The 26,395-nt window shown below is 41.2% G+C and overlaps 2 protein-coding genes across 5 annotated transcripts in view; one reads left to right on the top strand and one right to left on the bottom strand.

Annotated features, from left to right (window-relative positions):
* The window catches only part of hdlbpa (high density lipoprotein binding protein a), an 83,065-nt gene extending 73,267 nt beyond the window's left edge, over positions 1-9,798 (bottom strand). The window contains exon 1 of one of the 2 annotated variants that reach the window (XM_048541810.2): positions 9,700-9,798. The gene's annotated coding sequence lies outside the window, so the exon portion shown is untranslated. Of the gene's footprint in view, positions 1-8,874; positions 9,008-9,699 lie in introns of those variants that run through there. The other variant, XM_048541811.2, reaches the window with a different exon arrangement.
* Positions 9,168-26,395, top strand: part of septin2 (septin 2) — a 105,490-nt gene continuing 88,262 nt past the window's right edge. Inside the window, exons 1-2 of one of the 3 annotated variants that reach the window (XM_048541813.2) lie at positions 9,168-9,284; positions 13,532-13,612. The gene's annotated coding sequence lies outside the window, so the exon portion shown is untranslated. Of the gene's footprint in view, positions 9,285-13,526; positions 13,613-26,395 lie in introns of those variants that run through there. The other 2 variants (XM_059650953.1, XM_059650952.1) reach the window with 2 other exon arrangements.

Below are 26,395 nucleotides of genomic sequence, written 5' to 3'. Positions count from 1 at the left end.
CTTGAAGTGAGCTATGGACTGATTTTGATGCAAGCCTGTCCTTACTGTTAGGCATGAGAAGGGTGCTTATCTTGGTTATGCAAATTTCCCATGAAAATAGCAGCAAAAAGCAGCTGACATAGCAAGGTCACAAAAAGGAGTGACACGTATGTTAAATATTCTTTAGTGCAAATACAAATCAAAAAGGCAGAGAGATTTGAGGAGAGATGAGAATATTTCTTAAATTTACCAACAAGTTTTTTTTTAAATTAAAACACAACCAAACCGAACTCACTTTAACTGTAAATATAGTCACTTGTGATTTACACAGCATTCTGTTTGATGCATCACAATACCTCAAATGAATGAAAAAAACATGGATCCACTATTGTCTATTTAGGGCATAAACAATACCGAGAACATTGGAACTCTGATCTTAGAAAAGAATGTGAAGGAATCTATTACATAACCAAACTGGCAAACAGCTTCTTCATTTTATCTTTTATTTAAACTGCAAGAGTCTTTTAGCGCAGCAATGACAGTTCAGATTATACCTTCATGGCTGTAGAGAACTTGAATCCACTATATTTCCAATCTCAGTGGTGTCTATGCTATCAACTGAGCCAGGAGATACTTGAAGGATCACCTCCCTGGTGAATATCCGAGTCGTCAGTGAAGCTTTATTTCAGAATTGAGCCTCACAATAAGCAGTGTTAGAAATTGGACAAAGAGTGGAAAGCAGCCAGCATCCAATGAATAAATCCCAGGACTGCAAACGGAAAACTAGATTGCTAAAGAACTTGTATAACATCACTTATGTGAAGAGACAGGGGTGTTAAGGCAATGTCACATGACAAGTAATCCAGAGGCTTAGGCTAAATTCTCTGGGTACAGAGATTCAAACTCTCTTGAATTCAATAAATCCTGGAACCTAACATTACTCTCCATCATGGTAACCATGACAGGTATCAACTGTCACTGAAAACCCAATTAGTTTATAAATTTCTTTCTGAAGTGGAAATCTGTGATCTTTGCCCTGTCAGACTGTGCAAGCCCAGATTCCTAGCAGTTTGACCGACTCTTAATTGACCTGAAGCGACCTAACTAAGTATTCAGCAGCCAGGAAATGGGCATCACATACTGGTCTGGCCAGCCACACACACACACACACACCTAAAAATTTCACAGTTGATGTATAAAAACAAAGTCCTAATTTCACTGAATGGGAAACATGAAGTGGTGCTTCGGAATTTTTTAAAAAAGTTTATAAGAATGGGAACCACAGTTAGGTGGGCACCACAGTATTTATGTAACCACAAAAGAAGGTGCCAAGCAAGCTTTTAGTTTAAGAGGTGGAAGCAGATGGGGGGGGGGGGGGGGAGAGAAAGAGAAGAAAAAGAGAAAAAAAAAAAGAGTCTTGGGGTGGGGAAGGAAAGCCCAGGCAGGCACACAAGCATGAAAGCTGTGGAAATCACACCAAAGAATGGAAAGTAACAGCACTGCTGCAGTAACAGGATTATACAAATAGCCAGCAAGGTTAAGAACTGTTTTGAGTCAAGTTGTAATATGGCAGCTGTCAACTGTATCAATAAGCACCATGAACAGCCCACAAGAGGAACCAATCCTCTGTGGAAACAGATGTAGAAAGGAAATTGAAGAACAGACATGGCCAGTGAATCATTTTTTTTAGGTTTACACAGTATGACTTGGAAAATCAAGGTGGTCAGTTTCCAAGTGGACTTCGAAGTCCAGCTATTCAACTCCAAATAATATGTCATTAGTTTCCAGCCTATTCTGTAGGGAAAGGCAAGTTCACTTCAGCTCACCACACTTTAAAAATGAAGCAAAACACCTTTTCAGCTACTCGCCAAGAAAAACAACATACCACTGAACTGTTGAGCAAGATGAAGGGATCAAAATCAGAATCAAATCCCAACTACTTCCATTACGAGTGTGCACTGTGCAGGAGGAGCTCTAGGATAACTTAGTCCTGCTCCTGCAGCTGCTTTACCTTTAGGATCTCTGATCTTGCACCACTGGGATGAACTGCACCATACTAAACATGAATAGTCAAGGACAATTCAAAACAAAACCACATCGGACCGGAAGTGGAAGCAAAGCTTGTGATGCGTACAGACCAGTTATGTATGATTGTCAGCAGAGCCACACAAAAAACCTTCATGAAAGTTCCAGAAAAAAAACACATCATACAGGATAGGAGAAGGAGGCAATTCTATCATGCCTGCAGCAACTTTTGAAAAAACACCACAAATCCTATGCAGCGATAATGGGAACTGCAGGTGCTGGAGAATCCAAGATAATAAAGTGTGAGGCTGGATGAACATAGCAGGCCAAGCAGCATCTCAAGAGCACAAAAGCTGACATTTCGGGCCTAGACCCACCCTATGCACTCTCTCCACACCCCCGCAATTATTTTCCCTGGAGTTGGGGACAGTATATATATATATAAAAAAAAACTTACTTCAAAGACAATTTGGAGAGGCAGGAGTTTCTCACTTTGGTGCATAGAAAGTTCGAAGGAGTTTTAGATGAACCTTTCATTAAAGAAACGGGGAGAAACTGTTTCAAGCGCAAAGTGCATACTCAGTTCCAGTTTCAAAATTCTGATCAATTCTACTTTCAGCACATATAAACCATGCATCCTAGATTACAAACACTACACATCAAGGTTCTCCAGTTGCTGATTTCTCTCCCCACCACACCCCAACCCTCCACCCCCAAGTCATTTTAAAAATGTCTTTCATCTGGGTTATCAACTTGTCTGTGCTTAGAGCAGTTTCTCCCCTATTTCTTGAATGAAAGACTCACTTAAAACACCTTTGAACTTTCTAGGTTCCAAGGAGAGGAACTCCTGCATTGCCAAATGGTGTTTGAGATAAGCTTTAATAGCAAGCCCATCTCAAGTGCACTTGAACGGTCCTGAATCAAAACATCAACTTCCTTGCTCCTCTGATACTGTCTGACTGCTGTATTCTTCCAGCTCCACACTGTATTAACTGACTCCAATATCTGCAGTTCTTGTCATCTCCTAGTCACTTGAGAAAAGGTGACGGTTGTTCACATAACTGAAGCCTCTTGTCCTTGATATCCTTGTAGTCAATCTTGATTTGTAAAATAAATCTTACATAATGTTCTTCTGTCTGTACTCCTGCAAGACACCAAGCTATTTTCCTTAGTGCAAAATAAGCATAATCAACTTGCTCTACCACTCAAGATCCACACAGGTAAGCTCCCAGGTGTCACTGTGCACCCCTTTTATAATGGTACCACATTCTCCTGAAGTTAATGGGGGTGTGGGGGGGGGCAAGAATCATCAACTTAAACCCAGTTGTTAAGTAATCAGTGCAAATTGTTAAAAAGCTACTAAATGCAAGAGAGGCACACCCTATTCCATGCCTACACAGCTTTGGTGTTTTGGGAGATGTCTAGCACCCCAGCTGTTATCCGGCAAAGGTCAGAATCAACCCAATGATAACCACAATTAACAAACACAAGACTCAAAACTGCAGCAGCTGTCATGATATAAACATGACTCAATACTACACAGTGGCAACCCTTCACTAAGATCTAACACCAACTTAACTCAAAATTGTAGAATTACATGCTTAATACTCATTTCAGGCAGGCACCGATGTTTCCATCTGGTCAAATCCAAACTTGACTCAGCTGTTTGTCAATCTTCTGTCTGGAATGAGATTGCTGTCTCCCCTCTCCCTTTACCTACTTCTTCACGTAATAACTTGCATTGCCCTTAAAGGGTTTGTAAGTTAAAAACTTTTTTCCGCCCCAATTTTGTTTAAGACCAGTTGAAAAATTATAGATGACTTGTCAATGAGAATAAAACAAACAGTCATGTGTAAGAGCATTTCTACAAAAGGTGCTGGGAGGAAAAACATTCAAAAAAGGATCCTGTGGCACAGTGAGTGCCCCTGCTTCTGGGTTCATGTCCCACCTGCGCCAGAGATGTGTAACATCTTAGGGCAGGTTGGTTCAAGCCTGACTCCCTGACATATCTAGAGGTTAAGCTCATCCTAAGTAACAAGGAGGTACCAGCAATGGCAGTACAAAATGATCCATCATTCGAACAGCATGGGGGCGTCCAGCAAATGTTTATCCCTCAAACACCATGGATCAACTGGCCCTTTCAATTACTTATAGTTTTGTATTAATTAACTGGTGTGTGCACCTAGAAAGTATTTATTCAAAAGGAACTTAAGAAATAGGAACAGACCACAGTCCTTCAAGCCTACCTTACCATTCCACAAGACAATGGCTGACCACTCGTAGGCTTCAATACCTCATTCTTTCCAGCTCAACACAAGTCTTTTCTGAAGAAGGGTCTAGGCCTGAAACGTCAGCCTTCCTGCACCTAAGATGCTGCTTGGCCTGCTGTGTTCATCCAGCTCCACGCTGCTTTCTCAGATTCTCCAGCATCTGCAATTGCCATTATCTCTCTCAGCACAAGTCCTAGCATTTCAAACATCTAGTCTCCCTCCTTTTTAAAATACTTTCAGTGGTCAGCCTCCACAAATCTGGATAGAGTTACTAGACAGACACAGCACTGTGGGAGAAAAGTATCCCTTCACATCCTAAAAACTTTAAATGGAGTGCCCCTTTATTTTTAAACTATATTGCCTGGTTCCCTACTAGAGAAAACATCTGCACATCTACTGTCAAGCCTCCTCAGAATCCAATACAAAAAAAACACACGGCTCATCTTTAACTCTAATGAAATAAGGTCTAACATTGTGTAGTCATTCTTATTATGTCAACACCTTCTGATGAACAGTTATTGCAGGAGCACAGTCCTTTCTTTTGTGACCTTTATCCCGACTTGGTGATTAACAATTGATTACGCAACTTCACCGACAGAGTGTGACGAACAGGACTAGGAGAAAATACTTCAGTGAAGTTAGAATATAATGTCTGTTCAGTGAACTAATCAAAAATCTCCCAAACCTAAATGTTAAAAAGCATTTCAAACAACTGATCAGCGTAACAATGCTAATTTAAATCAAACTCTCACTCAGACTCTGCATAAGTCAAAACTGAACCTGAAACAGTGTAGGTTGTACAGCACAACATGCGTTTTAGCTGGTCAATGGTGGTAAAAAAATTTCCAAACACTTGTCTGTGGGTACAAATTTCACCTTTCAAAAATTAAAAAAACAGGGAGCACATCAAGGGTGGAACTGTTGTAGTTCAAACTCAGGAACACTGTTCAGCTCAAAACAAAAAACCTCCTCCTCTCTAACAGATGCAAATTTTCCAAACAGTGTGGCTGTTTTCTTTAAATATAGTCGGGAAGTCTCAAGTTTCATATTTTTAATTTAAAGATTTCAACAGTTTAAGTGCAAGTCAAAAACCACAAGTATTAAACTTTAGTCAAATCTAAACTCAGGAAAAAAAAAACGGTACTTCACTTCAAAGATTGGAAAAAAAAATCACTAGGATTAACTGCCAGTCTACTCATAGGAATGGGATCCTTAGTTTGATTTACAAAAAAAAATCTGTATTTGAGGGATTGCTGCACTGTGAGCAGTGCTTTTTGTTTTCCAGTGTGTTGTTAAACCAAAAAGGTACCACCTGATCCCAACAGATGTAAACAAGCTCACAGCACAATTGTGAAGAGGAGCAGGGGGTACTCCCTTGTGTCTGTAGGACAAATCCATTAACCAACACCACAAAACATTGATCATTATCTCTTTGCCATGCTCAAATAGTCTGCTGCTTCCCACCCACCACCCCAGAGTGTTTCTCAACCAATGAAGACGCGTTTGAGATATCCGGAGATTACTGATGGCATTGATGAAAAAGGAAGTTCTTCAGTTCGAGATTCAGTCACCAGTGCTCTGGCTGCCCACCCGCGAAAGACAAACACTTTGGAAGTGGAAAGCAAAGATCACTAGAAAATCATATGGAGGCAAAAAAGAAATATTAAACCCAAACAACATCCAATTACCTCATTGGATAGCAGTCAGTAGCTAGATCCCTGACGAATCACTCTTTTTCCAATCCCAAAGCAGGTGGGGGCAGGGGAACCAAAAAAAAACAAACAGGCTGACAGCAAATAGACTTAAATGTTGTAAAAGATGTGCTAATGTAAATAAAGCTGCAACTGATTTTCACAAATAACTATTCAATAATTAGAGATGCTCATTCTGATACTCCCACCACAAACTTGCAGCCACATTAAAGTTTGTAGAACAGCAGAAAGGCAAAACTATAACATCAGTACATCGCAGAACTTGTAGCATTTGGCCATGTAAGGATTCAGTTAGGACTGATACCATTAAGAGATGTCTGCATTGCTCTGAAACTTGTAAAGTGGTCAGAGCTATGGATTGGCATCCCACGAATTTGTACAAATTCGAACATAGCAATAACTTTCCAACAGCTAGACATTTAAAAATTGTGTCAATGCAGTGCCGGTATTATAACATTTAAACTTCTGATAAACTTGCAATTCAAATACAGTTGTAGTAATCACACTGAAAACAAGACATACAGATGGACGGAACAGACTACAGGAGAGTGGTATCGGGATATAAGCTAAACCAACTCAAGAGCTTCACCATGAATTGTATTCTGCTCCTAGTCAACCTTCAGAGTCTTATTTTAGACAGAGAGTTGAACTTCCAACCCCTCACTGTCACCTCTAACATCATCCACCTCCATCCTTGCATTAGCTCATCCACTACTCAAACTCTTATCCATGTTCTTATTAGCTCTTGGCCGAACCACCAACTCTTTCCCTGCCCACCTTTTATTTCTCACTGTCTTAAAAAAGTTTGGTGTTTAATGCACACCATTCGCTCATCATCCTGGTGCTTGCTGCCTACAATAGTTCAACAATGTTGAAATTTCAAATCTTCAAACAGCTCCCATTTCAAACTTTCTTCATCTCCACCTGCATTGCTCCAAATACAGTTGGACATCTCCACATCTTGCACTCAACTATAGGTAGTTGCACCTCAAGGCTCGCCACCTCACTGTTTGGAGATATTCCTCAAAACCTCAATTACCATAATTCTTTGGGGCTCAGTTTCAATTTCTTGGAAGAAGTCTAATGATATAGTTTCTCAAATTAATGAGAACTACTTGCATTTTATGAAGTAACTTATCAATTTAATTATTGAAGGTGAAGCCCCATTCACTTGCACACAAAGCACAAATAGGCATTACTATGAGGAAATAACCCAAGCTCCTAAGTAGCACAGTCAGCGAAGGTGATTGAAAGGCATGATTCAATATATAGAGCAGAAAATGAAGTGTGACCATGACTGTCTGAGATACACAGTCATTGATTAATTTAAAGGGGAAGCTAGGTTAAGTACAATAAAAGTGAATAGAATAGTGAAGCCTTAGATTAAATAAATGGGGGATGGCATGGAAGAGACTTTCAGTACTGTTAATTCTGTGTTTACAGAATATAGAGGGTGGGGGGAGAAGAGCGATAGACACACACACATACAGGGGTCTAATGAATCAAGTTTTGGAATCAACTTCTGTCATCATGTTGCATTTGTAATGTGAATAAGTTACAAAAAAACCACAAAAAAAGATGAAAAACAACTCAAAGCTGGCTTGAAGAAATGGAGCCTGCAGTTCAGTTACATGCTGGCCAGGAGAAATCAGGTGTATACTGCTTTTTAAAAAAAATGCTGGGCTGATGCAACAAAATGGCATATTTGCTTTTCTGAACATGTCAGACACACGTTATATAAACGAAATACTGCTCCAATATGTTGCAAGGTTCCACCTTGGAAAATCGACTTGTGTTAGTTGAGGATTCGGCAGAAAAAAATCAAAGTGCACATCAACTATTACATCTGGACGATCAACTGCAAAAGGATTTAACCAAGCAAAGATGAACATGTAAGCCATGACATACAGAATTGCAAACCTTTCGTCATTCATTCTGGCATATCTTAATACCAGTGTCAAAAACAGCCAAAAGCAAAATTAAATCAAACAACATACTACCATAAATCAAGTAATCAATAAATTCAAGTTTTGTTCATATTATTTTCAATGTCTAAATTAACTTTTAAAAAATGCTGTCAGATAATGGTTAACTACAGTGTTGTACTTGAACTTAACACTGGTGGGGCTATGGTTTTAATGGCGTTAGGCAGGGAATGAGTTAGAACGCCCCTAATTAGACACTTGGATAACTGGACAGAAAAACTGGGCTAATTTTTTTTTTTTAAGTACACTTGTCCTTTCTAAAAGGACAGGATCATCAGCTGATTCTTATGAATAACAAAATGAAAATCTTGGCTAAAATGCATTCTGGGTCCCACGTGTACACTATTCGTGGCAAGGTGATTCTGATCTTATAAATAATTAGACTTTAAGTTAGAAACTCAAATATCCACCCTAATCCCACCACAAAAAAAACTGGTCTGTGAAAACCAAACAGAAAATGAATACATGCTGAACAAAACACCTCAGTCAATACAAGGGAGCAATAGGTAGACTGACAAACAGTGCCAACTCAGCAACTCGTGGCTTATTTAATTAACATCTTCACAGACATTATGTGCTGCAATAATTGATAGCAGATAAACTGCATGTTTAAAAAAAGGAACTGGAGGCAAAAAGCAGATAAAAGTGGAGACATAAAAAAAGTTGCGTTTTCACAGTTTCAGAAAGTGACAACGTCACCACAGAAGCTGACAGAGGGCAAGAGATTAGAAAGATGAAAAAAAAACCCCAAAAATTCTGAGAAGAAAAACATTATGAGGAGAATTTATACCAGGGGTCACATACTGGTGCGAAAAGGGCTTAAACGCAAATTCGAGTTTGTCCTGCTGATATTCCAGACCTGTTCTGGGTTATTCCACGTAGCATACTCCATTACATAATCACCTTTGTCTGTCCAGCAAGAAAAGCCAAGCAGTTCCTACACTCCTTTGGTTCATAATTACTACAGGATCGCCAGCCCGAAGGCAATGGGAATTGGGCAGCGCACTCCTGCACTTTGACGGTCGTGCATCCGTTTGGAGGGGCAAGAAAACTGAACTTTGGGTAAGGGGTTGGGGTGAATTGCTGGAGGGGTTGCGGGGGTGAAGAAAAGAGAAACTTGGGTGAAAACTTTTGAGCTGCAGTTTGTGCGCGTGCGCGGCTTGACACGTCGCCGCTCGTCCCTGCGGCGCTCGCGCAGAGGCGCGGGGCCGGCCGCTCGCGCTCCGGGGGCCAGCCCTAACAGCACAACCCCGGGGGCTCGGAGCCAGGACAGTCCGGGGCTCCACACGGGCCTTCCCCACCCAGGGCTAAAGGTAAGAAGCCAGTTACGCCTCACCACCGTCCGACCGAGGATGCCGCAAAGCGCTCACACTGCTCTGCAAGGCCACGGCTGAGGCCAGAGGGGAGGGGAGAAAAAGGGAAAGGGCCTCGGAGCTCCACTAACCCACCCCGGGGTTTGGTGAAGCCGAGCCGGGTTGCGAGTAAGTGTGGGAATGGGTGGGTACTGAAGAGGAGACTTATTGCGGGGGTGGGGGGGGTGGCGCGTGTGGAGGGAAAGGAAGGAATTTTTTCCATCGCCGCATCGTTTCCACATTCTCTCTTTTTCTTCGCCCCGTCATCAATAACGAACTGACTGATGACTTGCTGCAGTGCCCCCACCTAAACACCCGACTTCCATCCCTGCGGATACCGGTATGCTGAGCGGTGGGGCCCTGCCTCAGGACTCACCGGGTGGTTACGCCTTCCCAACCTCGCCGGATGGAGAAGCTCCCGAACTCCGGAGTGAGCTGGCCGGCTCGGCCGCTCGCTTATAACCCGAGCATCCCTCCAATCAGAGGCCTACACGTCAGTGCAGGGGCGGGTTTGGAGGAAAGTGTTAAGGGATGAGCATCAAGAGTGGATACTTTTCAAAGTAACCTGTTCAGACATGTTAACACACACCTCTCGATTTGAACCCCGACATCCTACTTCAGAGGCAGGGTCAACACCACTGTGCCGCAAAAGTCAGGACGAGGAGAGAGGTGGACAGAGCTTGAGTTGTGGGGGGGTGGGGAAGAGAAAGAGAGAGACAAACTAACATTCTAAGGTCCCAGAATAAGACAAATCTAATGAGTCACAGCCGAGTTTTACTGCTTGAGCTGGTTTCTTTCTTTTTTGAAAATGGGAAGCGACTAAATTCACATTTAAAAATTGTCAGGTATAAGTTTTAAAAACAAAGCAAAGCATTGTGTCCTCGTATTCCTTCCAGCTTGCTTTCCCACAGTCAGCTAACCTCTGGTTTATTGCACTAAAATAAACCAAAGAGCTGCAGTTGCTAGAGATTTTTTTAAAAGCAGAAATAGCTGGAGAAAAGCTAGCAGGTCTGGCAGCATCTGGAAAGAAAATAGAGTTAGTGTTGAGTTCTATGACCCTTTTTGACTTGATTCTTAGAACTCAACATTAATTCTGTTTTCTCTCCACAGTTGCTGATAGACCTACTAAATCTCCAATTTTTTTTTGTTAGTGTTGGAAATATGATACTCAGTCCCTTCATCACAGCCATTAATTTAAATTGCAAGTAGTCCAACTCTTTAAAAATTGATCCTTGTGGTAAACACCTCGATACATCCTGCAAACTCAATTGTTATGCTCAATGTTTCCTGTTTGTTAGCAAATCCTTGATCCAGGCGTTAGCCCTCCCAACTTTGTAGTAATCAGGTTTTAGATTGCTAACTACTGGCAGCTAAATTAGCTGGATGACTGGTTAGCAATGCAGAGTGACACCAATAGCACATTTTTCAATTCCCATAACTGGTTGAGGTCACTTGTCTCCTTGCCTGACATGGGTTGACCCTGAACTTAAAGGTCATCACATGTTGCCTCTATAATGATGGACTGCACTATCATGCACCAGTGACTTTATCAGTTGATGATGGCAATGGTAATGACATGGTATATATGGATTTCCAGAAGATATTTGATACAAAGCCTGCAATGTTCATCAAGTCAGAGGCAATGGTATCAAAGGGATAGAGTTTCCTATCGTTTAGCTAATTTTGTATCCATGTTGCCAAAGTGTAACAGTCAATGAATATTTTTCAGACTGGTGGAAGATTTGTAGTGGGGATCCCTAAGGGTCAAAATTAGGATACATCGTGACCTGGATCTGCGTGTACAGGGAACAATTTGCAAATTTGCACATGACAAAACTTTAAAGCATTGAGGAGGAAATAGAAGAAATAGAAAAAGACATTAAAAAAAAAACTTTGTGGAATGGGCAAATAGGTGACAGATTAGGTTCAATGCAGAGAAGTGCAAGGTTTAGAACATTGGAAGAACATTGAAAGACAATACAAAATAGGGGATACAATTCTAAAGGGAGTTCAGGAACAAAGGGACCTTGGTGCATACCTCTTGAGGATAGGTGGACAGGGTGGTAAATAAAGCTGAAGCCACTGGTTTATTAATAGGGCTATAGACTGCAAGGGCAAGGAGGTGATATTGAACTTGGACAAAAGATACTTAGACCTCAGTTCATTATAAAAGATGAAAAAGCAGAATACTTTGAAAACAATGGCAGGTTTGGAAAGAGTCAGCAGGGATTTACAAAAGGGAAGTCATGCTTAACAAATCTACCAGAATTCTTTCGGATGTAAACTACGAGTCGATGAGGAGGAGTCAATGGATGTGGTTTATTTGGACGTCCAAGAATCCAACATAAGAGATTAATCTTTATGTGCGAGAGGCGTGCATGGTATTGAAAGTAATGCATTGAGATGGAGAAAAAACTGGTTGGCAGAAAGGATAAGGATTAAATATATTTCCTCTACTTAAGTCAATGATTAGTGGGGCAGTGCAGGGATCAATGCTAGGACCCAGCTCTTCACAATATACAAGATGAAGAATGATTTAGATGGGGGTATAAAATGTAATAATTCGAAATTTGCAGATGACAAAGCTGGGTGAGAGTGTGGGTGGGCTGTGAGGAGGAAGAAGAGATGCTTCAGTGTGATTTGGATGGACAAAATGCATGGCAGATGCAGTCTGATGTAGACAAGTGAAGTTATTCACTCTGGTGGCAAAAACAGGAAGGCAGGTTATTATCTGAATGGCTACAAGCTGAGGGAGGGTAATATGCAACAAGACCCAAGTGTCCTTGTGCACCAGTTACCGAAGGTAAGCACATGGGGTGTGACAGGCAGTAAGAAGCAGCAAATGATTTGTTGGCCTTCAGTGAGAAGATTCAACTACAGGAACAGGGATGTCTTGCTGTAATTGTACAGGGGCTTGCTGGGACCACACCTGGAATATTGTGTGTAGTTGTAGTCTCAGTATCCAAAGAAGAATATTCAAGCTTTAGAGGCAGTTCACCACACTAATTCCTGAGATGGTAAGACTCATGCACAAAAAGAGATGAATCAGTGAAGGTTGTATTATTCAAATTCAGGAGAATGAGGGAGATCTCAGAAACAAAAAGTACAGGATGGATTCCCTGATGACAGGAAAAGTATAGAAACAAGGGTCACATGCTAAAAGGATATGGATAAACTATTTAGGAACCGAGATCAGGAGCAATATCTTTACCTAGAGTCATGAACTTGTGAAATTCACTACACACAAAGCAGTGAAGCAAAACCATACAATGTTTTGAAGGAATTGGATGTTGCACTCAGGCTAAAAGTTTCAAAAAGGAAATGGGAGGGGGTGGGGGTGGAAAATATAGGAGCGGGCATGAAGGACCAAATAGCATACTTCTATTTTCTATGGAGTAGTTTCCACAATAGTGGGCTCCACATTAAAAGAAAAGATGGAAATACATCAGAGAGAGAGTGTAGAAGCAATTTACTAGATATTGCAGGTATGAAAAACTTCAGATATAGGGATAGGTTGAAGAATTGGGACTGTTCTCCCCAGAGAGAAAGTGGCAGAGATACCATCTAATTGATGTTTCAAAACCATGAGCAGGCTGGACAGAGTAGATAGGATGTAACTATTTCTATTTGTAAAAAGGAAAATAAAAAGTGTGGAGAGGGCATAGATTCAAAGTGAAGTCCAAATGAAGCAAGGGTGTCAAGGGAATTCTGAAAAAACCTTCTTCACACACTTGTTAGTGCATTTCATACCCTCTCTGGAAACATGCTGGAGGTAGGTTAAAAAAATACATTGAATGGTCTAAATATATGGGGCTGGAAAGCAGGAGATTGGCACTAAATAATATAGCTGAACCAGATAAGTAAGCAGCTGTGGGTATGATGAGTCATAAACTTGTGATCCTAGGAGATACTATGATAGACTGTCAATTTATCACAGAAGGTGCAAGTATGTTTTTAGGCGGTATCTTCTTACCACCCCTTTCCCAATATTCTCTCCGCCATAAATTAGTAAATATACACATGAATGTCTATGGCCACATGTACCAACAGCTCATCTACTCAAGAACTGTGTCTCACCTTAAAACCCAAAAACAGTTAACAGTTCAAGACTGGTGACCCTTCCTCAGAACAGACCCAAAATATTAACTGATTTTTGTCTTCAGATACTGCCAGACTTACTGACCCTCCAACAACTTCTGCTTTTGCAGCTCAAGAGTTGGCCTGAAATTTGAAGTCAGTCTTGGAGCTTTCAAAACTCTTCCAGAATGGTCTTTGAACTTGGACAATTGGTAGGACTTTTGTTTCAACATAGTTGATCTTGTTTTGAATCTTTACCCTGGTCTATATAGAACCCTGTATCTGCATGGGAGGTCATTTTTTAAAATCTCGTGAATGTCCACAGCTGAGGAAGGTCTTTATTATTTAAAAAAGGTCAACTTTTTTAAAAATTCATTAAAGGAACTGGACATTGCTGTCTAAGACAGTGTTTATTGCCCATTTTTAAAAAACACCCAGAGTACAGTTAAGACTCAACTACATTGCTGTGGATCTGGAGTCACACGTAGGCCAGGCCAGGTAAGGATGGTGATTTCCTGCCCTGAAGTGAACCTGATGGGATCCCCTGGCAACAGTATCTGCCATGGCATGACTTTTCTGGGTGTCTGGATTAATAGTCTAGTGATAATCTCTGGGTCAATCACCTCTTAGATCAAGCAACTGCTATCATAAAATGCAGCCTTATCACCACCTTTGGACATTTAGTCAAGATTGCTCACATTCTAAGAATGTGAAAACAAAAAGCTTTTCTGCTTAAATTTGTAACGGAGGCTGAACTTAGTATTTAATTTCTTTAAAATGCCTGAGCCCATTAAAATCACTTTTTAAAAAAAAGTGCCAGTTTGTGTATCCTGACCTACTCCCCCAATTTTATCCTCTATTCTCTTTCAAAGATAATCACATCTTTTGATGTGATACAGGCTATTCACCAGTTCACTGTCCAAATAGGAGTGGGTCACTTCCAAAATGTCAAACACATGGTCTCTGTTGTGCACTTAACAGCAATTTCTGACACCCACACAATTCTAGTTTGCCATGGCAGATACTGTTGCTGGGGGATCCCATCAGGTTCACTTTAGGGTGGAAAATCTGGTGACAACAAGCTCAAAATGTGTTGTACTACTTATTTCTCTTGCTTGTAACTGAAATGGTTAGTTTCTGACTTCTGAATTTTCTTCAAAAGATAAAAATATTCCTTCCAACCCTGTGGTCGCAGAATTTCATCCAGTAAACTGGATGAAGCAATTTTCGTAGTGTTCTTAAATGGATCCTCTTGGAATCCACAAGCCTTGGGAACCCAATGAAAACTTTTGGCAGTTGTCCCTTGTTCAACAAATGCATGTTCTGAACCAGTTGCTGTGACTGACTGGTCTTTAGACTGACTCAGCACAATTTAGTCTCTTGACCCAGTTTACTTTGTACGCATCAACAACTTGGAGGTCAAGATGTGTACATGCTTGAGAGGTTTCTTGATAATGAGATAAACTCTCTTACACCTGGTTTTGATCTTGAAAGCAGCTCTATTAGAGCCTTATATTTCTATCTCCGTAGGCTATATCTTCTGTTTCTTCAGCCAGGATAAAGAATCTGAAAATCTGTCCCTTTATCTTGTGTGGAAAGAGTGAGAGGTTCATTGGAAACTGATGTGGAACCAATGAAAGCAAAATATCATAGCTGCTGGAAATCAGACAATACTGAATCCAACATTCTCTCCACAGATACTGCCAAATCTGCTGAGTTTCTCCAGCATTAGTTTATTATTTATCTTGCCTCATTCTCCAAGGTTAATTTGGCTACTCTTCCTTTTTTATAATTTGAAACTCTACTGTCTGTTACTTACTAGACTGCCTCTACTTCGTTTTCTCCCTTAGATTTTTTGGCTTATCTTTTTTGGATTTGGGAATTTTCTCCCTAGTTCACCACTAATATTTTCTACATTGCTTTTTCCTTTCAATTTGATTCTACCATGAACTTTCCTTGGTCAACCATAATCACTTTATCGCATCAATTCTTCTTCACTGGGAAGACTTTTTGCTGTGACCCATGACCTGTTTCCTCAAACATCTTGTATTGTTCCTCAACCACCTTTTCTGCTGAACTCCTCTCAAAGCATACTCTAAACAACACTGCTCTCTTTCCTTTGAAATTACCCTGAGTTTATCACTCAAAACTGAATGCTAAACTCTACCATATTATGGTTACTTTTCAAAGTAATCTTTTATTCCAGGATCCTTGATAAATCTGCCTCATTACACATCACCAGGTGTAAAATAGCCTGATCCCTGGTTGGATCTACCACATATTGCTACAAAAAGCTGTCCCAAATACACCCAATGCTGTGCAGTTATGGCTACCTTTACCAATTTGATCTTCTAGTCCACAAGAATTTTAAAGACTAATGTACTGACTTTTCAATAGGACTTCATTGTCTCTGGATTTATTCTTCAGGGTCCTACAGAAGAGCTATTGTTAAGCTACCTCTGGATAGAGTGTCTTTGTCCCATTATTTCTTATCTGCAGTGTTATGGACCTTACATTATCTGATCAAAGATAAATTTCCTGCTGTTATATTAAAAGCTCCACCACTACCCTTTTCTACTTGTCCTTTTCAAAAAAATCTCGTAGCTCTGAACTTTGACGATCTTGCAACCATATCTCCAATAAAGTCATACCTATTAAATGCCATTTGTTTCCTTATTTATTTTGATCTAAATACTAGATGCATGTAAGTAACATGTGCACCACACAAATGCCAGGTAATGACCATCTAACCACTGCCTTTTGATATTCAATGGTATTACCATCATGGAATCCTCCACTACCAAATTTGAGGTGTTACCATCGACCAGAAACTCAACTGGACTCACCGTGTAAATACAGTGGCTACAAGAGCCAGTCAGAGGCTACATATACTGCCGTGAAAAACTCACCTGACTCCCCAAAGCCTGACCTCCACCTACAAAAGTAGAAGTCAGAAGTGTGATGGCTGAGAGATCACCATCCTGAGGCAGCACCTTCCAAATCACGACCACTAGCATCTAGAACAAAGGTATTAGAGACATAGGAACATTACCCCTTGAAGTTCCTCTCCAAGGTGCTCATCATCCTGACTTGGAAATATTGCAACACCTTCACTATTGTTGGGTCAAAACCCTTGAATTCCCTCCCTAATGGCATTGAGAGTTAGTCAATCTACAGCACACGGTTCAAGAAGGCAGCTCACCACCACTTTTCAGGGCAGCAAGGGACAGGCAATAAATGCTGGCCTACCCAGTGACAGCCACATCTCAGGAGATAATTTGTTCTTTTTTTGACCAAAAAAAGCAAAATTAATTTTGCTTTAATACTTTATCCCCCTGTGGGCCCTATTTGCTTTGAGGAAGAATGCTCCTATACTGTCCATTCCTGTTTCACTCAGTATCATTATCAATAATTGTTCCAAAATGCACCATATCCTTTTAAATTTTCAGGCCTATGTATTCCCCTCCAAAGTCTTGCCACAGCCATATAATAGTTAATTTAAAGCCCCATCTACAGACTTGGTCATTTGATTTTAAGGACACTGGTTCCATACTAGTACAAATGAAGTCTATCCCACTGGAGCAGCTCCCTTCTACCCCTATACTGGTGCCACTGCCTTGTTAACTGGAACCCATTCCATCCTTACCAATCTTTTAAGCCACACATTTAACTCCTTGACTTGATTTACTCAAAAACAGGTCATTCGTGGCTTAAGTAGTGATGTTAGATTTTTACTTTAAAAATTTGAAACTATTAAGCAGAACTTCTCTCTCGTCATTAGTACCAACCTGGATGATGATAACTGAATTCCTCGCTCTGCTCTGAGTTCCTCTGTATCCTGAGGAGGATATGTCTTTACCACTGGCACCAGGCAGATAACAGCCATCAGCACAGACAACTGCATAGAAAAGCACATCTCCACTAATTATATTGCCTCCTACCATTACTACATTCCTATTTCCTCCAATTAGAATGGCTGTGAACCGAGCTGTTCTAATCAATTTACCCATGCTTCTTATAGTTCCCACTCAAATCATAACTTCTCGGGACCTTGTAACTGTTGAATAATTGCAGGAGCAGAGGCTCCTAGAAAGTGGTCCTTCTGGCCCCCATACTTGCTTTACAGAAGATCACTCTGGCCTTTCACCACAGACAGAGTTTTAATTATCTGATCAAAAGGTGTGTGACCCACTTCCTGGAACAGAGTCCATGTAACTATTCCACCCCTCCCTGATACAGTGCAGTGTCTGATCAGTCTCCAATTCCTCAACTCATGTCCAAAATTGTTCAGCCTGCAAATACTTACTACAACTGAGTTCAGTGGGTCACCTTGGTCTCGAGCAGATCCCACATGCTACAGACATTACACAACTTATGATCACTACTCTGACAGTTAATTGAAGCACTAGTATCCTTGTTCTCCAACAAGAGTCTCCATTCAAAGTTGTTTTTTCTAATTTTACATGCTTGCATCAATCTTATATCTAGAAGAAAATTTGAGAAAAAAGCAAAAATACTCACCAAATAACTGCTGTCTATAGACAAAAGCAACACTTTTCCCTCCTGTACTCAATGTCTTGAGATGGTCAATTCCAGCAGGATTGTAAATTGCACTCTAGTACTTCTTCCTTATTGATCCTTTCATAATTTCTTTGCAGGTTGTTTCACTGTTTAGCTGCTGCAACTAATGACTAGGCATCTGAGTAGTTCTTGAACTTGGATTTTGGAGCAGTAAACTCTCAGCACTGCTCCTGGATCTACTGAAATTCTCACAATTGTTATATTTTGGTGGGTAATCCACATTCACAGATAATGTTACGCTCAACCACAATGAGTACTATGGAATGCAAATCACAGGCAGCTTGTGGTCAAGGTAGTTAGATGTCACAATCTTAAAACAGGTTTACAACTTTGGAGACTTAATGCAGGATCACTGAGATGCAAGTAAAATCAAAATGTTACCAAGATCCAATCTCTAATGTTAACCCTTGCAGAACCATTATCTTCTACAAACAACCCTGATGAACTTTGTTGTTACAAAGTCTTCCAAAGCCTCAAATGCTTATTTTGAAAATCTCAAACAGGCTGCGTGCAATGTATTGATTTAATATAATTGTTTATTCTGAATGAATGAGGACGATATCAGCCTAGTGGTATCACTGCGCAGTTAATCGAGGCAATGTTCTGGTGACCCAGGTTTTCAAATCCCACCATCAGCTACAGTGGAATTTGAATTTAAAAATAAACTAGAATTAAGAGTCTAATGATGACCATTAAAATGTCAAGTGCCAGAAGAAAAAAAAAATACACAGTTTCACAATTGCCTGTTCACAAATGCCCTTCAGTGAAAGAAACTGCCATCCTTACCTGATCTGGCCTACAGTGATGCAAGACCCACATTTGACTGCCTTCAGGGCAGTTAGAGATGGACAATGAATGCTAGCCTAGCCTGTAATGCCCTTGTCCTGTGACTGAGGGGAAAAAATAAATCAGCTCAAGTTCAAGGTTTGTTAAATACCAACATCTGCTAACTTTGGGAGTCAAACAACAAATAATGCCAATATTAAATTCTATTCATGAACCTCTGACTAATTCTGTTCATCTCCCAAAAGACATTGCTATTGAGTTTAGCAGTAAATATACAAGGAGTATCTTCATGTAACCATTTAACCTGTAGAACCCAGAATGTAAAAGTGCATTATTAGATCAATTATTAACTATGAAAGAAAGAAACTGAAACAGTCTAAAATTGCTTTAAAACACAATAACAAAATCAAATTACAGATTGTGTCATCTGTTACAGTTTCCCCTTGGCACAGCACAATTGCCATTAACCTACATATTTGAACTTGAGAACAATGAGGTACAGGAATTAGGAATCAATTATGTTTATATCGTTGCTTGAACTTGTCTCTCCCGGCAAGAGAGGATGTACCATATGCAGCCCATAAGCTCAGAGCATGGTCCAGAAAGTTCAAGGAGCTGATTATTTCTTACTTGCTGGTTTATCCCCTTTGAACTTTAAGGTGGTGCTGAAGGTTTAAGATCAACAATTGTTGGATTTTTTTTTAAAAAAAGAAATGCCTCCAACAAGACTAAAACTCCTGTTGTGTCCCATGCAAAAATAAGAGATCATTCATTTAAAATGCAAATTGTAAGTATTCATTGTCAAGGGAATTTAATCATCCAAATCAAAGTGACTCATAACATTGAGGTTTGGATGCACATGGTTTAGGGAAAAAAGTCTCACCAATTTGGAGGGAGCAAAATCTACCAAAGAATCAAGTGTTTTTCTAATTTTTTTATATTTGCACTGTTGTCACAGAACATATATAGTCTGAAATAATTGCATCTATTCTGGAGTACACAACCAAGACTGGTACATAAACTCTTCCCATAGAAAGAGTACAAGCCTTTCATGAAAATTGTCCTCCATTTGACTTGAAAAGTCTGAATATTCAATTGATTCTTTGAAGGATAATCATAATAGAACAAAGTACTTGTCAATATTCTAATTTCTAAATTAAATAATATTCTATTTTTCAAACATTAAGAACTATAGACTGTTCCCTGGTGTCTGAGTGTCAGAGCATGCTGAACAGCAAAGGTGATTGTTAACTAATCAATTGTAGATTAACTCTTAACACAGCTTCAAAAACTAGCTGTACATAGAATGAACTGGAGATTGCTGAAGGCAAGTTACTCTAAATATCAGTGACATTTACTGTGAACAAGAAAGACTCATGTTTCAGATTAACTCATGGAACATGAATTGCGGGGGGGGGGAAGAGAGAGAAACAAGGGGGAAAAAGAAAGAGAGAGAGAGAGTGTGTAAGTGCAAGATTTGAGTTAAGGTTTGTTTCAACATTGCAAGACAAATAAAAAAATAATTTAGTGATCTGGAACTATTGCATAAGAGGATGTAAGCAGAGAGGAAAACAAAAGAAAAAGTTAGTTATCTTGGCACAGAAGGGGAATAATCCCTGCCATGGCAAATGGTAGAATTGAACACAATAAGTGTCTGGAATTAAGAGTCTAGCAATGGCCATGAAACCATTGTCAATTGTTGGGGAAAACCCCATCAAGTTTGCTGGTGTTCTTTAGGGAAGGAAGCTGCTATATTTACCCAGTTTAGTACATATATGACCCCAGAACCCCAGCAATGTGATAGATTCCTGACTGCCATCAAGGGAATTAGGAGTGAGTGATAAGTGCTGTCTTGGCCAGTGAATTCAAGTCCTATGGAGATTTTGTTTTTTAAAATCTGTATAGTTTAGACAGAGCTAAACTATGCCTGTTGGTGGGGATACAAACACTACAGGTTTAAGTAATTGGCAAAAGGAGCAATTGTGACAAAGAAAGAAAGACTTTATCATAAACCAAGTAATTGGGATCTGGAATGTGCTATCCAAAGAGAGTCAGTTGAAGTTTTAAACCAGAAATTGTATTATTTTGCAGAATGGAGTGGGTGGCACTAGTTGAATTGCTTTTTCAGTGAATCGTTACAGGTAGGATGACCTCCTGTGATTCTGCAGTGAGCTAGTGGAACAAAGATTGCTTTATAGGCATGGCATTCTTTTCTGCTATTGCAGATAAAAGTTATTGCCTGGAAGGAATCAAATTAAATATTACTGTTGCTATTTATTTATACTTCCCATTTTTTTCAGAAAATAAAGTAGTTGTCCAGATCACAGTGGTTCTCATATAGCTTAGTCTCATTCCCCTTGCTTATGGATCAGGCCCATATCTTCATTAAGTGTGGTTTCAGCCAAAGCCATCCATTGCAGTGAAAGACCCCAGTTTTCCCACTTATTGTTGATCTACGTATTCATTTTGGGATGCAGCCCCCTATTCCTACTTAGAACCACAACCCAAGGTATGCTATGCTTTCTCCAGCAGCTCTGCATATCACACCCATATATACATAAACAGCCCTGGAGATTAGGCAGAGATGGGAAGACAATGAATGATACAGCATTGCTTACCTTTGTGGTCAAAGCTAACAAACAGGTATAGAAATTGAGAGTTAATAAAAAAAGGGGAACACTGGTGGTGGGGGTGAAAATCCAGACTTCTGAAAAAGTTATGAATAAATAGACACCTAGAGAGAGATTCATGGAATGAAACATCAAAGAGAGTGAATGTGAAGCACAAAGTGTAGAACTCTAAAGAAACAAGGGGACACAACCATCATAACACCTTATCATCTCAAGCTCATTTACAACAAAATAGTTCTGACATGACAGCAATACTACAAAAATGACAGCAGTAAAGATTAATAGCTATTTCACAACAGCACATTAGATGGTAGCTACAAGAGATAAAGCTACCAAAAAAAATAGAATCAGCTAATGAGAAATATAAAAGATCAAATCCATAAGGTAAAAGAACTGGGAAGGGCTATTTTATTTAGATCAAGCAGTACAAGCAGGTGTGTTGCATTCCTAAAACAATGAGCAAAAGCTACTTAAAGTGGCATTATGTTGGCTTATTCTCCTTTAATTGCCTTGTTTCTTTTAATTACTGACAGGGAATTGTAGTTAATAAAATCTTGCTGTTGGCCTCAACTAATTTTATATGTTATTTCTTCTGTTTGTCAGTCCTAGCCTGGCTAAAATCATGAGGAACTATATTCACAGAATTTTCTCACTCAGTTTAGAGTGCATCACCAGTTAAATTTATACCCCAAATGAAAAGCAGACAAAAATAAACTCCAAATAACATCCAGAGAATTTGAATCATAGCAGATAAATATTATCTGTTCTCTGGTCTCTTGTGCTACTGTAATCAGCAGGAAAGGATTGGTAATAAGACATTAATTGGTATTAATTTCCAAAAGAGGTGAAAATACCCGTATTCTCCAAGACTCAAACCACTTGCACCAACGACTCCAACGTAGCACAAAACCAATATCCTGAACCATATGAGAGTTGGAGAAAAGGATCTGCTGTGGAAATGCTTTGTGGTGATCCAGACTTTGATTAAAGCTCAGTGCATTGAAGTCAGTTTTCCTTGAATATTTGTGGAGTTAGTTTCAGGAAGGACATGGTATTTGTTCAAATGCCCTTCTATTACATGTGGAGTGTGTGATGGAGGTTAGATTAGATTCCCTACAGTGTGGAAACAGGCCCTTCAGCCCAACAAGTCCACACCGCCCCTTGAAGCATCTCACCCAGACCCATACCCCTATAATCCACGCATCCCTGAATGCTAGAGGCCATTTAGCATGGCCAATCCACCTAGCATGCACATCTTTGGACTGTGTGAGAAAACCGGAGCACCCGGAGGAAACCAACGCGGACATGGGGAGAATGTGCAAACTCCACACAGACAGTTGCCCGAGGTGGGAATCGAACCTGGGTCCCTGGCGCTGTGAGGCTGCAGTGCTAACCACCGAGCCACCGTGCCCCCCTAGATGTTGCTGATGCTAATTGTAAAGACTGTAATTTTTTATTCTTCTGTATATTGATTGTGGACTGAAATAGGAAAAAGACTTTGTTTTAAAAGCAAAGATTTACTCAAGGGTTTACTGCATCTTCAAAAATAAGTTAGCAATACTCACTTGTAAGTCATGTTTATACTGCTGCTTTTATGAACCAGAGGGATGAGGTTGATTGCAGACAGATTGATATCAGGACGCGTATGCAAAGTGAAATTCAGCTGGCAATGACTAGTTGGTTGGTTAGTGGAGTTACTACCAAGTATGAATGACAAAAGGACATTTGCCAGGACTTTTGAAAGAGGTGATTATCAATATCTGAGAAGTGCTCAACATCCCAGAGTCTCACCTCCCAGAGTTTCCCTTATGTAGAATTGAGGAGATCAATAGTGGCTCACAAATCTGGTGCACAGTGAGATCTGCATACTGCAGGTCATGTATGCCTGTGAGGATCGATTTAGTTTGGGTGTAGGGTGACAGAAGTAAAGTCATCTAGATAATAAAATGTGAGGCTGGATGATCACAGCAGGCCAAGCAGCATCTCAGGAGCACAAAAGCTGACGTTTCGGGCCTAGACCCTTCATCTAGACCCTTACACTTACGTGAGGAATAAGAGAATGGTCAAAGAAAGAGTAGGGCCGATCAGGGATAGCATTGGGAACTTGTGTGTGGAGCCTGAGGAGGTAGGGGAAGCCCTAAATGAGTCTTTTGCTTCTGTCTTTACGAAAGAAACCAACTTTGTAGTGAATGAAACCTTTGAAGAGCAGGTGTGCATGCTGGAATGGATAGAGATAGACGAAGCTGATGTGCTGAAAATTTTGTCAAACATTAAGATTGACAAGTCGCCAGGCCCGGATCAGATTTGTCCTCGGCTGCTTTGGGAAGCGAGAAATGCAATTGCTTCGCCATTTGCGAAGATCTTTGCATCCTCGCTCTCCACTGGAGTCGTACCTGAGGACTGGAGAGAGGCAAATGTAATTCCTCTCTTCAAGAAAGGAAATAGGGAAATCCCCGGCAATTATAAACCGGTAAGTCTCACGTCTGTCGTCTGCAAGGTGTTAGAAAGGATTCTGAGGGATAAGATTTATGACCATCTGGAAGAGCATGGCTTGATCAAATACAGTCAACACGGCTTTGTGAGGGGTAGGTCATGCCTTACAAACCTTATTGAGTTTTTTGAGGATGTGACTAGAAAAGTTGATGAGGGTCGAGCTGTGGATGTGGTGTATATGGACTTCAGTAAGGCATTTGATAAGGTTCCCCATGGTAGGCTCATTCAGAAGGTCAGGAGGAATGGGATACAGGGGAACTTAGCTGCTTGGATACAGAATTGGCTGGCCAACAGAAGACAGCGAGTGGTAGTAGAAGGAAAATATTCTGCCTGGAAGTCAGTGGTGAGTGGAGTTCCACAGGGCTCTGTCTTTGGGCCTCTACTGTTTGTAATTTTTATTAATGACTTGGACGAGGGAATTGAAGGATGGGTCAGCAAGTTTGCAGACGACACAAAGGTTGGAGGTGTCGTTGACAGTGTAGAGGGCTGTTGTAGGCTGCAGCGGGACATTGACAGGATGCAGAGATGGGCTGAGAGGTCGCAGATGGAGTTCAACCTGGATAAATGCGAGGTGATGCATTTTGGAAGGTCGAATTTGAAAGCTGAGTACAGGATTAAGGATAGGATTCTTGGCAGCGTGGAGGAACAGAGGGATCTTGGTGTGCAGATACATAGATCCCTTAAAATGGCCACCCAAGTGGACAGGGTTGTTAAGAAAGCATATGGTGTTTTGGCTTTCATTAACAGGGGGATTGAGTTTAAGAGTCGTGAGATCTTGTTGCAGCTCTATAAAACTTTGGTTAGACCGCACTTGGAATACTGCGTCCAGTTCTGGGCGCCCTATTATAGGAAAGATGTGGATGCTTTGGAGAGGGTTCAGAGGAGGTTTACCAGGATGCTGCCTGGACTGGAGGGCTTATCTTATGAAGAGAGGTTGACTGAGCTCGGTCTCTTTTCATTGGAGAAAAGGAGGAGGAGAGGGGACCTAATTGAGGTATACAAGATAATGAGAGGCATAGATAGAGTTGATAGCCAGAGACTATTTCCCAGGGCTGAAATGGCTAGCACGAGGGGTCATAGTTTTAAGCTGGTTGGTGGAAAGTATAGAGGGGATGTCAGAGGCAGGTTCTTTACGCAGAGAGTTGTGAGAGCATGGAATGCGTTTCCAGCAGCAGTTGTGGAAGCAAGGTCATTGGGGTCATTTAAGAGACTGCTGGACATGCATATGGTCACAGAAATTTGAGGGTGCATACATGAGGATCAATGGTCGGCACAACATTGTGGGCTGAAGGGCCTGTTCTGTGCTGTACTGTTCTATGTTCTATGTTCTATGTTCTATCAGAGAGGGGGATGGGGTGAGGGTTCTGGAATAAATAGGGAGAGAGGGGGAGGCGGACCGAAGATGGAGAGAAAAGAAGATAGGTGGAGAGAGTATAGGTGGGGAGGTAGGGAGGGGATAGGTCAGTCCAGGGAAGACGGACAGGCCAAGGAGGTGGGATGAGGTTAGTAGGTAGGAGATGGGGGTGCGGCTTGGGGTGGGAGGAAGGGATGGGTGAGAGGAAGAACAGGTGACCTGTTTTGGGATGCAGTGGGTGGAGGGGAAGAGCTGGGCTGGTTGTGTGGTGCAGTGGGGGGAGGGGACGAACTGGGCTGGTTTAGAGATGCGGTGGGGGAAGGGGAGATTTTGAAGCTGGTGAAGTCCACATTGATACCATCAGGCTGCAGTGTTCCCAAGCGGAATATGAGTTGCTGTTCCTGCAACCTTCGGGTGGCATCATTGTGGCACTGCAGGAGGCCCATGATGGACATGTCATCTAAAGAATGGGAGGAGGAGTGGAAATGGTTTGCGACTGGGAGGTGCAGTTGTTTGTTGCGAACCGAGCGGAGGTGTTCTGCAAAGCGGTCCCCAAGCCTTCACTTGGTTTCCCCAATGTAGAGGAAGCCACACCGGGTACAGTGGATGCAGTATACCACATTGGCAGATGTGCAGGTGAACCTCTGCTTAATGTGGAATGTCATCTTGGGGCCTGGGATGGGGGTGAGGGAAGAGGTGAGGGGGCAAGTGTAGCATTTCCTGCGGTTGCGGGGAAGGTGCCGGGTGTGGTGGGGTTGGAGGGCAGTGTGGAGCGAACAAGGGAGTCACGGAGAGAGTGGTCTCTCCGGAAAGCAGACAGCGGAGGGGATGGAAAAATGTCTTGGGTGGTGGGGTCGGATTGTAGATGGCGGAAGTGTCGGAGGATGATGCGTTGTATCCGGAGGTTGGTGGGGTGGTGTATGAGAACGAGGGGAATCCTTATGTCTTATGTATGAATGTCTTATCATGGGAGCAGATGCGGCGGAGGTGGAGGAATTGGGAATAGGGGATGGAATTTTTGCAGGAGGGTGGGTGGGAGGTGTATTCTAGGTAGCTGTGGGAGTCGGTGGGCTTGAAATGCATTCCACTCCCGCACATCCCAGATGTCCAAGTTCTTCAAGGACCGCAACTTTCCCCCCACAGTGATCGAG

The sequence above is a fragment of the Stegostoma tigrinum genome, chromosome 14 (assembly GCF_030684315.1).
Source record: "Stegostoma tigrinum isolate sSteTig4 chromosome 14, sSteTig4.hap1, whole genome shotgun sequence".
Taxonomy (NCBI): Eukaryota; Metazoa; Chordata; class Chondrichthyes; order Orectolobiformes; family Stegostomatidae; genus Stegostoma; species Stegostoma tigrinum.
Note: the sequence above shows the minus strand (reverse complement) of the source record. Positions and strands in the feature narration are given on the sequence as shown.